Source organism: Aegilops tauschii, chromosome 7, assembly GCF_002575655.3.
Source record: "Aegilops tauschii subsp. strangulata cultivar AL8/78 chromosome 7, Aet v6.0, whole genome shotgun sequence".
NCBI lineage: Eukaryota > Viridiplantae > Streptophyta > Magnoliopsida > Poales > Poaceae > Aegilops > Aegilops tauschii.
Window position 1 is genome coordinate 577912162 of NC_053041.3, and position 12440 is coordinate 577924601.

Below are 12440 nucleotides of genomic sequence, written 5' to 3' on the forward strand. Positions count from 1 at the left end.
CTAGATACTCCAATGTCACCTCAAGTATCCGTGGGTATGATTATACGATATGCATCACACAATCTCAGATTCATCTATTCAACCAACACAAAAGTACTTCAAAGAGTGCCCCAAAGTTTCTACCGGAGAGTGAAGACGAAAAAGTGTGCCAAAGCCTATGCATAGGTTCATGGGCGGAACCCACAAGTTGATCACCAAAACATACATCAAGTGGATCACGTGATATCCCATTGTCACCACAGATAAGCACGACAAGACATACATCAAGTATTCTCAAATCCTTAAGGACTCAATCCGATAAGATTACTTTAAAGGGAAAACTCAATCCATTACAAGAGAGTAGAGGAGGAGAAACATCATAAGATCCAACTATAATAGCAAAGCTCGCGATACATCAAGATCGTATCACCTCAAGAACACGAGAGAGAAAGAGAGAGAGAGATCAAACACATAGCTACTGGTATATACCCTCAGCCCCGAGGGTGAACTACTCCCTCCTCGTCATGGAGATCGCCGGGATGATGAAGATGGCCACCGGTGAGGGATCCCCCCTCCGGCAGGGTGCCGGAACAGGGTCCCGATTGGTTTTTGGTGGCTACAGAGGCTTGCGGCGGCGGAACTCCCGATCTATTCTGTTCCCCGATGTTTTTAGGGTATATGGATATATATATAGGCGAAAGAAATACATTAGGGGAGCCACGAGGGGACCACGAGGGTGGAGGGCGCACCCAGAGGGGGTGGGCGCGCCCCCTGCCTCGTGCCTCCCTCGTTGCTTCCCTGACGTGCACTCCAAGTCCCCTGGATTGCTTCTGTTCCAAATATAACTTTCCCGAAGGTTTCATTCCGTTTGGACTCTGTTTGATATTCCTTTTCTGTGAAACACTGAAACAAGGGAAAAACAGAAACTGGCACTGGGCTCTGGGTTAATAGGTTAGTCCCAAAAATAATATAAAAGTGCATAGTAAAGCCCATAAACACCAAAAACTGATAATATAATATCATGGAAGAATCAAAAATTATAGATACGTTGGAGACGTATCAGCATCCCCAAGCTTAATTCCTGCTCGTCCTCGAGTAGGTAAATGATAAAAACAGAATTTTTGATGTGGAATGCTTCTTAGCATAATTCTTAATGTAAGTCTTTTTATTGTGGCATGAATATTTAGATCCGAAAGATTCAAGATAAAAGTTTAATGTTGACATAAAAAAAATACTGCAAACATGCTAACCAAGCAACTATGTCTTATCAAAATAACACCAATGTGATGGTACTACCCCGCAAGAAGAAGACACTCACACTGGTACCAGTGCAGATGGTAAACCACAAAATGAATCTTCGGAAGAAGAAGAAGAAGATTCTTTAGAAGATGAAGAGGCAGAGGAAGTTGAAGACCAATTATCAGAAACTCTAGGGAATGGGGAAGACTATGGATGTTGCATGTGCAGCGACGATGCTCTGGAACCAGCGCAACAACAGCAGGACGATCGACGCAAGACCGACGATGGTTTTGTGGTCGAGAAGCGGGCTAGCTTTAGGAAGATTCATGATATCATGGTAGAAGTGGACCGATCCAAGAAGTCCAGGCCCGCGGAGGGGAAAAACTCTGAAGCTTCATCCGATGATCCAGTTTCTGGGGGAGCAGCGTCAAGCGACAGCTTGGCAGGTAATTAAGAAGAACCCTCTAATCGATTGACTAATTTAAAAATAATTAGTACATGTAGTACCTTTTACATATATATTGTTATGAGATGGCTTGATTTTCTAAAATGATTCGTATACTCTTGTTATCGAGCTAACCTTTGTCTATGTGCACATCGAACTATAAGAAGAATCTGAGCGTCATCCACCCATGATGTCCAAGTCAGAGGAGATAAGGTCTCCACCTGGTGATTCCGCTTCTAAGTCAGTAGCATCAAGTGACAGTTTGGTAGGTAATTCAGAATAACCATTGGATGGATCGATTTCAAATTAACTATATATTGTGATGGCAAAATGTTGCCACATGATTCATAGGCTCTTGTTATCTAGCTAACCTATGGGCACATCCATTGTAAGCAGAGTTGGCCAGTCGTCCATCAAAGGACTCCAAGGGTGAGGGAAAAAGCTGCTCCTTTAATTGTTTATACCAGGTCTGCTGCTTCGGCATCTAAAAGAGTTCCCCTCAAAAAATCTTTGGAAGAAATAACATCAAGTGATAATTTGGCAGGTAACGAATCGATTTCAAAATGAGTAGTACTTTTTTACACACACACACGTACACACACACACATTGGTTGAGATGTCTTACATGTTGTATCATCGAGCAATCCATATGCTCTGCAAGCTACATAGCACCGCTCTTTGTTGGAAATATGCCCTAGAGGCAATAATAAATGGTTATTATTATAGTTCTTTGTTCATGATAATTGTCTATTGTTCATGCTATAATTGTGTTATCCGGAAATTGTAATACATGTGTGAATACATAGACCACAACGTGTCCATAGTAAGCCTCTAGTTGACTAGCTCGTTGATCAACAGATAGTCATGGTTTCCTGACTATGGACATTGGATGTCATTGATAACGGGATCACTTCATTAGGAGAATGATGTGATGGACAAGACCCAATCCTAAGCATAGCTCAAAGATCGTGTAGTTCGTTTGCTAGAGCTTTTCCAATGTCAAGTATCTTTTCCTTAGACCATGAGATCGTGCAACTCCCGGATACCGTAGGAGTGCTTTGGGTGTGCCAAACGTCACAACGTAACTGGGTGACTATATAGGTACACTACGGGTATCTCCGAAAGTGTCTGTTGAGTTGGCACGGATCGAGACTGGGATTTGTCACTCCGTATGACGGAGAGGTATCTCTGGGCCCACTCGGTAATGCATCATCATAATGAGCTCAATGTGACTGAGGAGTTAGCCACGGGATCATGCATTACGGTACGAGTAAAGAGACTTGCCGGTAACGAGATTGAACAAGGTATTGGGATACTGACGATCGAATCTTGGGCAAGTAACATACCGATTGACAAAGGGAATTGTATACGGGATTGATTGAATCCTCGACATCATGGTTCATCCGATGAGATCATCGTGGAACATGTGGGAGCCAACATGGGTATCCAGATCCCGCTGCTGGTTATTGACCGGAGAGGCGTCTCGGTCATGTCTGCATGTCTCCCGAACCCGTAGGGTCTACACACTTAAGGTTCGGTGACGCTAGGGTTGTAGAGATATTAGTATGCGGAAACCCGAAAGTTGTTCGGAGTCCCGGATGAGATCCCGGACGTCACGAGGAGTTTCGGAATGGTCCGGAGGTGAAGAATTATATATAGGAAGTCCAGTTTCGGCCACCGGGAAAGTTTCGGGGGTTATCGGTATTGTACCGGGACCACCGGAAGGGTCCCGGGGGTCCACCGGGTGGGACCACCTGTCCCGGAGGGCCCCATGGGCTGAAGTGGGAAGGGAACCAGCCCTTAGTGGGCTGGGGCGCCCCCCTTGGGCCTCCCCCTGCGCCTAGGGTTGGAAACCCTAGGGGTGGGGGGCGCCCCACTTGGCTTGGGGGGGAAGCCACCCCCTTCCCCCTTGGCCGCCGCCCCCCTTGGAGATCTGATCTCCCAGGGCCGGCCCCCCCCAGGGGTCCCTATATATAGTGGGGGGAGGGAGGGCAGCAGCACCACAGCCCCTGGCGCCTCCCTCTCCCCCTGCAACACCTCTCTCTCTCGTAGAAGCTTGGCGAAGCCCTGCTGAGATCCCCGCTACTTCCACCACCACGCCGTCGTGCTGCTGGATCTCCATCAACCTCTCCTTCCCCCTTGCTGGATCAAGAAGGAGGAGACGTCGCTGCTCCGTACGTGTGTTGAACGCGGAGGTGTCGTCCGTCCGGCACTCGGTCATCGGTGATTTGGATCACGGCGAGTACGACTCCATCAACCCCGTTCATTGGAACGCTTCCGCTCGCGATCTACAAGGGTATGTAGATGCACTCCTTTCCCCTCGTTGCTAGTATACTCCATAGATGGATCTTGGTGATGCGTAGGAAATTTTAAAATTCTGCTACGATTCCCAACAGTGGCATCATGAGCCAGGCCTATGCGTAGTTACTATGCACGAGTAGAACACAAAGCAGTTGTGGGCGTAGATGTTGCCAATTCTTCTTGCCGCTACTAGTCTTATCTTGTTTCGGCGGTATTGTGGGATGAAGCGGCCCGGACCGACCTTACACGTACGCTTACGTGAGACAGGTTCCACCGACTGACATCACTAGTTGCATAAGGTGGCTAGCGGGTGTCTGTCTCTCCCACTTTAGTCGGAACGGATTCGATGAAAAGGGTCCTTATGAAGGGTAAATAGAAATTGGCATATCACGTTGTGGTTTTACGTAGGTAAGAAACGTTCTTGCTAGAAACCTATACAAGCCACGTAAAAAAACTTGCAACAACAATTAGAGGACGTCTAACTTGTTTTTGCAGCATGTGCTTTGTGATGCGATATGGCCAGAAGATGTGATGAATGATATATGTGATGTATGAGATTGATCATATTCTTGTAATAGGAATCACGACTTGCATGTCGATGAGTATGACAACCGGCAGGAGCCATAGGAGTTGTCTTTATTTTTTGTATGACCTGCGTGTCATTGAATAACGCCATGTAAATTACTTTACTTTGTTGCTAAACGCGTTAGCCATAGAAGTAGAAGTAATCGTTGGCGTAACAACTTCATGAAGACACAATGATGGAGATCATGATGATGGAGATCATGGTGTCATGCCGGTGACGAAGATGATCATGACGCCCCGAAGATGGAGATCAAAGGAGCAGAATGATATTGGCCATATCATGTCACTATTTGATTGCATGTGATGTTTATCATGTTTTGCATCTTATTTGCTTAGAACGACGGTAGTAAGTAAGATGATCCCTTATGATAATTTCAAGAAAGTGTTCCCCCTAACTGTGCACCGTTGCGAAGGTTCGTTGTTTCGAAGCACCACGTGATGATCGGGTGTGATAGATTCTAACGTTCGCATACAACGGGTGTTGACGAGCCTAGCATGTACAGACATGGCCTCGGAACACACGCAATACACTTAGGTTGACTTGACGAGCCTAGCATGTACAGACATGGCCTCGGAACACGGAGGACCGAAAGGTCGAGCATGAGTCGTATAGAAGATATGATCAACATGGAGATGTTCACCGATCTTGACTAGTCCGTCTCACGTGATGATCGGACACGTCCTAGTTAACTCGGATCATGTTTCACTTAGATGACTAGAGGGATGTCTATCTGAGTGAGAGTTCATTGAATAATTTGATTATATGAACTTAATTATCATGAACTTAGTCTAAAATCTTTACAATATGTCTTGTAGATCAAATGGCCCACGTTGTCCTCAATTTCAACACGTTCCTAGAGAAAACCAAGCTGAAAGATGATGGCAGCAACTATAAGGACTGGGTCCGGAACCTGAGGATCATCCTCATAGCTGCCAAGAAAGATTATGTCCTAGAAGCACCGCTAGGTGAAGCACCAATCCCAGAGAACCAAGACGTTATGAACGCTTGGCAATCACGTGCTGATGATTACTCCCTCGTTCAGTGCGGCATGCTTTACAGCTTAGAACCGGGTCTCCAAAAGCGTTTTGAGAAACATGGAGCATATGAGATGTTCGAAGAGCTGAAAATGGTTTTCCAAGCTCATGCCCGGGTCGAGAGATATGAAGTCTTTGACAAGTTCTTCAGCTGTAAAATGGAGGAAAATAGTTCTGTTAGTGAGCACATACTCAGAATGTCTGGGTTACACAACCGCTTGTCTCAGCTGGGATTTAATCTCCCGGATGGCGCGGTCATTGACAGAATCCTTCAGTCGCTTCCACCGAGCTACAAGAGCTTTGTGATGAACTTCAATATGCAGGGGATGGAAAAGACCATTCCTGAGGTATATTCGATGCTGAAATCAGCGAAGGTGGAGATCAGAAAGGAACATCAAGTGTTGATGGTGAATAAAACCACTAAGTTCAAGAAAGGAAAGGGCAAGAAGAACTTCAAGAAGGACGGCAAGGGAGTTGCCGCGCCCGGTAAGCCAGTTACTGGGAAGAAGTCGAAGAATGGACCCAAGCCTGAGACTGAGTGCTTTTATTGCAAGGGAAGTGGTCACTGGAAGCGGAACTGCCCCAAATACTTAGCGGACAAGAAGGCCGGCAACACCAAAGGTATATGTGATATACATGTAATTGATGTGTACCTTACCAGTACTCGTAGTAGCTCCTGGGTATTTGATACCGGTGCGGTTGCTCATATTTGTAAATCAAAACAGGAACTGCGGAATAAGCGGAGACTGGCAAAGGACGAGGTGACGATGCGCGTCGGGAATGGTTCCAAGGTCGATGTGATCGCCGTCGGCACGCTACCTCTGCATTTACCTACGGGATTAGTTTTAAACCTCAATAATTGTTATTTAGTGCCAGCTTTGAGCATGAACATTGTATCTGGATCTCGTTTAATTCGAGATGGCTACTCATTTAAATCCGAGAATAATGGTTGTTCTATTTATATGAGAGATATGTTTTATGGTCATGCCCCGCTGGTCAATGGTTTATTCTTGATGAATCTCGAACGTGATGTTACACATATTCATAGTGTGAATACCAAAAGATGTAAATTTGATAACGATAGTCCCACATACTTGTGGCACTGCCGCCTTGGTCACATTGGTGTCAAACGCATGAAGAAACTCCATGCAGATGGACTTTTGGAGTCTCTTGATTACGAATCATTTGACACGTGCGAACCATGCCTCATGGGTAAGATGACCAAGACTCCGTTCTCCGGAACAATGGAGCGAGCAACCAACTTATTGGAAATCATACATACCGATGTGTGCGGTCCAATGAGTGTTGAGGCTCGCGGAGGATATCGTTATGTTCTCACTCTCACTGATGACTTAAGTAGATATGGGTATGTCTACCTAATGAAACACAAGTCTGAAACCTTTGAAAAGTTCAAGGAATTTCAGAGTGAGGTTGAGAATCAACGTGATAGGAAAATAAAGTTCTTACGATCAGATTGTGGTGGAGAATATTTAAGTCACGAATTTGGTACGCACTTAAGGAAATGTGGAATCGTTTCACAACTCACGCCGCCTGGAACACCTCAGCGAAACAGTGTGTCCGAACGTCGTAATCGCACTCTATTGGATATGGTGCGATCTATGATGTCTCTTACCGATCTACCGCTCTCATTTTGGGGCTATGCTTTAGAGACTGCCGCATTCACTTTAAATTGGGCTCCGTTGAGACGACACCGTATGAATTATGGTTTGGGAAGAAACCTAAGCTGTCATTTCTAAAAGTTTGGGGATGCGATGCTTATGTCAAGAAACTTCAACCTGAAAAGCTCGAACCCAAGTCAGAAAAATGCGTCTTCATAGGATACCCTAAGGAAACCATTGGGTATACCTTCTACCTCAGATCCGAAGGCAAGATCTTTGTTGCCAAGAACGGGTCCTTTCTGGAGAAAGAGTTTCTCTCGAAAGAATTGAGTGGGAGGAAAGTGGAACTTGATGAGGTGACAGTCACCCCTTCCGAACCGGAAAGTAGCGCAGCGCGGGAAGATGTTCCTGTGGTGCCTACACCAACTGGGGAGGAAGTTAATGATGATGATCATGAAGCTACGGATCAAGTTACTACTGAACTTCGTAGGTCCACAAGGACACGTTCCGCACGAGAGTGGTACGGCAACCCTGTCCTGGAAATCATGTTGTTGGACAACGGTGAACCTTCGAACTATGAAGAAGCGATGGCGGGCCCGGATTCCGACAAATGGCTAGAAGCCATGAAATCCGAGATAGGATCCATGTATGAAAACGAAGTATGGACTTTGACTGACTTGCCCGATGATCGGCGAGCCATAGAAAATAAATGGATCTTCAAGAAGAAGACAGACGCGGATGGTAATGTGACCATCTATAAGGCTCGACTTGTCGCTAAGGGTTATCGACAAGTTCAAGGGGTTGACTACGATGAGACTTTCTCACCCGTAGCGAAGCTGAAGTCCGTCTGAATCATGTTAGCAATTGCCGCATACTATGATTATGAGATATGGCAGATGGACGTCAAAACGGCATTCCTTAATGGCTTCCTTAAGGAAGAATTGTATATGATGCAGCCGGAAGGTTTTGTCGATCCTAAGAATGCTAACAAGGTATGCAAGCTCCAGCACTCCATCTATGGACTGGTGCAAGTATCTCGGAGTTGGAACATTCGTTTTGATGAGATGATCAAAGCGTTTGGGTTTACACAGACTTATGGATAAGCCTGTGTTTACAAGAAAGTGAGTGGGAGCTCTGTAGCATTTCTCTTATTATATGTGGATGACATACTATTGATGGGAAATGATATAGAATTCTTGGAAAGTATAAAGGCCTATTTGAATAAGTGTTTTTCAATGAAGGACCTTGGAGAAGCTGCTTATATATTAGGCATCAAGATCTATAGAGATAGATCAAGACGCCTCATTGGTCTTTCACAGAGTACGTACCTTGACAAGATATTGAAGAAGTTCAATATGGATCAGTCCAAGAAGGGGTTCTTGCCTGTATTGCAAGGTGTGCAATTGAGCACGGCTCAATGCCCGACCACGGCAGAAGATAGAGAAAAGATGAGTGCCATCCCCTATGCCTCGGCCATAGGGTCTATTATGTATGCCATGCTGTGTACCAGACCTGATGTAAACCTTGCCGTAAGTTTGGTAGGAAGGTACCAAAGTAATCCCAGCATGGAACACTGGACAGCGGTCAAGAATATCCTGAAGTACCTGAAGAGGACTAAGGATATGTTTCTCGTTTATGGAGGTGACGAAGAGCTCGTCGTAAAGGGTTACGTCGACGCTAGCTTCGACACAGATCTGGATGACTCGAAGTCACAAACCGGATACGTGTATATTTTGAATGGACGAGCAGTAAGCTGGTGTAGTTGCAAGCAAAGCGTCGTGGCGGGATCTACATGTGAAGCGGAGTACATGGCGGCCTCAGAGGCAGCACAGGAAGCAGTCTGGATAAAGGAGTTCATTACTGACCTAGGGGTGATTCCCAATGCGTCGGGCCCGATGACTCTCTTCTGTGACAACACTAGAGCTATTGCCCTTGCCAAGGAGCCCAGGTTTCACAGGAAGACCAGGCATATCAAGCGTCGCCTCAACTCCATTCGTGAAAGTGTTCAAAATGGAGACATAGATATTTGTAAAGTACATACGGACCTGAATGTAGCAGATCCGTTGACTAAACCTCTCCCTAGAGCAAAACATGATCAACACCAGAACGCTATGGGTGTTCGATTCATCACAATGTAACTAGATTATTGACTCTAGTGCAAGTGGGAGACTGTTGGAAATATGCCCTAGGGCAATAATAAATGGTTATTATTATATTTCTTTGTTCATGATAATTGTCTATTGTTCATGCTATAATTGTGTTATCCGGAAATCGTAATACATGTGTGAATACATAGACCACAACGTGTCCCTAGTAAGCCTCTAGTTGACTAGCTCGTTGATCAACAGATAGTCATGGTTTCCTTACTATGGACATTGGATGTATTGATAACGGGATCACTTCATTAGGAGAATGATGTGATGCACAAGACCCAATCCTAAGCATAGCTCAAAGATCGTGTAGTTCGTTTGCTAGAGCTTTTCCAATGTCAAGTATCTTTTCCTTAGACCATGAGATCGTGCAACTCCCGGATACCGTAGGAGTGCTTTGGGTGTGCCAAACGTCACAACGTAACTGGGTGACTATAAAGGTACACTACGGGTATCTCCGAAAGTGTCTGTTGAGTTGGCACGGATCGAGACTGGGATTTGTCACTCCGTATGACGGAGAGGTATCTCTGGGCCCACTCGGAAATGCATCATCATAATGAGCTCAATGTGACTAAGGAGTTAGCCACGGGATCATGCATTACGGTACGAGTAAAGAGACTTGCCGGTAACGAGATTGAACAAGGTATTGGGATACCGACGATCGAATCTCGGGCAAGTAACATACCGATTGACAAAGGGAATTGTATACGGGATTGATTGAATCCTCGACATCGTGGTTCATCCGATGAGATCATCGTGGAACATGTGGGAGCCAACATGGGTATCCAGATCCCGCTATTGGTTATTGACCGGAGAGGTGTCTCGGTCATGTCTGCATGTCTCCCGAACCCGTAGGGTCTACACACTTAAGGTTCGGTGACGCTAGGGTTGTAGAGATATTAGTATGCGGAAACCCGAAAGTTGTTCGGAGTCCCGGATGAGATCCTGGACGTCACGAGGAGTTCCAGAATGGTCCGGAGGTGAAGAATTATATATAGGAAGTCCAGTTTCGGCCACCGGGAAAGTTTCGGGGGTTATCGGTATTGTACCGGGACCACCGGAAGGGTCCCGGGGGTCCACCGGGTGGGGCCACCTGTCCCGGAGGGCCCCATGGGCTGAAGTGGGAAGGGAACCAGCCCTTAGTGGGCTCGGGCGCCCCCCCTTGGGCCTCCCCCTGTGCCTAGGGTTGGAAACCCTAGGGGTGGGGGGCGCCCCACTTGGCTTAGGGGGAAGCCACCCCCCCTTCCCCCTTGGCCGCCGCCCCCCTTGGAGATCAGATCTCCCAGGGCCGACGCCCCCCCCCCAGGGGTCCCTATATATAGTGGGGGGGAGGGAGGGCAGCAGCACCATAGCCCCTGGCGCCTCCCTCTCCCCCTGCAACACCTCTCCCTCTCGCAGAAGCTTGGCGAAGCCCTGCCGAGATCCCCGCTACTTCCACCACCATGCCGTCGTGCTGCTGGATCTCCATAAACCTCTCCTTCCCCCTTGCTGGATCAAGAAGGAGGAGACGTCGCTGCTCCGTACGTGTGTTGAACGCGGAGGTGCCGTCCGTTCGGCACTCGGTCATCGGTGATTTGGATCACGGCGAGTATGACTCCATCAACCCTGTTCATTGGAACGCTTCCGCTCGCGATCTACAAGGGTATGTAGATGCACTCCTTTCCCCTCGTTGCTAGTATACTCCATAGATGGATCTTGGTGATGCGTAGGAAATTTTAAAATTCTGCTACGATTCCCAATAGTCTTATACTATAAAATGGTTCCTATCTATATGCTCTTGTCATGGAGCTAATGAACTTTACCTGCATATAGTTCATACAGGTGTATTCGCACCAGAATCCGTGTGCACGGACTTAACCACGTGGCACAAATCTTTTGTAAAAGGCTTAGTAAGCAGAATCAGTTCCCGATGTTTAACAAGAGCAATGGTGAAAACCAACCTAGAAGAGGTAAATCTCTTTCTTCCTTCCTTCCTTCCTTCCTTCCTGTAAGCGCACCTTTTATTATACTGCTAGTACTAATTAGAACAAACTTGAAGTGAACTATCCTGATAGTATGCATCTTTTTATACTAGTTCTCATCAAGGTTATGAGAAGACTGGGATTAACGTCGCAGAGGCGTCCAATAACTCAAAGGGAGAAGGAATATGCCATGGACAGGGCATAGAGGTTCAAATCTGAGAGGCCCTTCACCATCAAGGCAATGAAGCACAACGATGTCTATGCCTCGTACTTCATGGTAATTGATCAATTCGATTTCTCCTTTCGATACACATATTAAAAAAATGCATTGCTCACCGAATGATTGTGATCGACCTGCAACTGTAGATCATCCCAGACAAGTTCGTGAAAACATTTCTCCCCAAAGAGAGTAGGAAGATGATGTTGTGGGACCCACAGGCGAAGCCGTGGAAGGTGTGGTACGAGTACACCGGCGGGAAAAGTCCCTGCGCAGTGTTCAGCGCTGGGTGGGGTGCGCTGGCCATGGAGAACAACCTGGAGAAGTGGGACGTGTGCGTCTTCGAGCTCCTAGACCAGGAATACAACATGAAGCTGCACGCCTACAAGGTCGTGCTGGAGATCACCCCCTGCGTCATCGCACCAAAACCTCGCACATGCGAGTGATAATTCGCTCCAATACGTTTTGATCTAGTATCGTTCATGATGGAGAAAGACCCATTCTATCCTGTCATTGTCAAACCACAATATTAAGAATTATATTATGTTTGTTGTTGAGGCTAATTATCAGATTATAAGGAAAAGATAAGCATGCAGTTCATACTTTTATTTCTTCTCCATGTCCCAATCCCCTTAATAACCTAGGGTTTCCGTCGTTGCCGAATTCCCTTTATTTATAAACCCAAAATTTTGCAAAATCCCTCGAGCCGCCGCTCCCACAACTAACCATTTGAATCGGATGGATCTCTTATCTCGTCCTCTTGTTTGAATCAAAGCCCCCTTGGCGAGGTCATCTGAACTCTGAAGATCCTTCTAGATCTTAATTGGTTGACTACGGTTGGTAAGCCTACATTATGTGTATCAGATCTATGCTAGCGCAAGTGAATCTTTAGCCCATTTGCACCATTAT

The 12440-nt window shown here is 46.3% G+C and overlaps 1 pseudogene; it reads left to right on the forward strand.

Moving 5' to 3' along the window:
* Window positions 1-1261: 1261 nt before the first annotated feature.
* On the forward strand, window positions 1262-11977 carry LOC109746570 (uncharacterized; annotated as a pseudogene).
* Window positions 11978-12440: the final 463 nt, after the last annotated feature.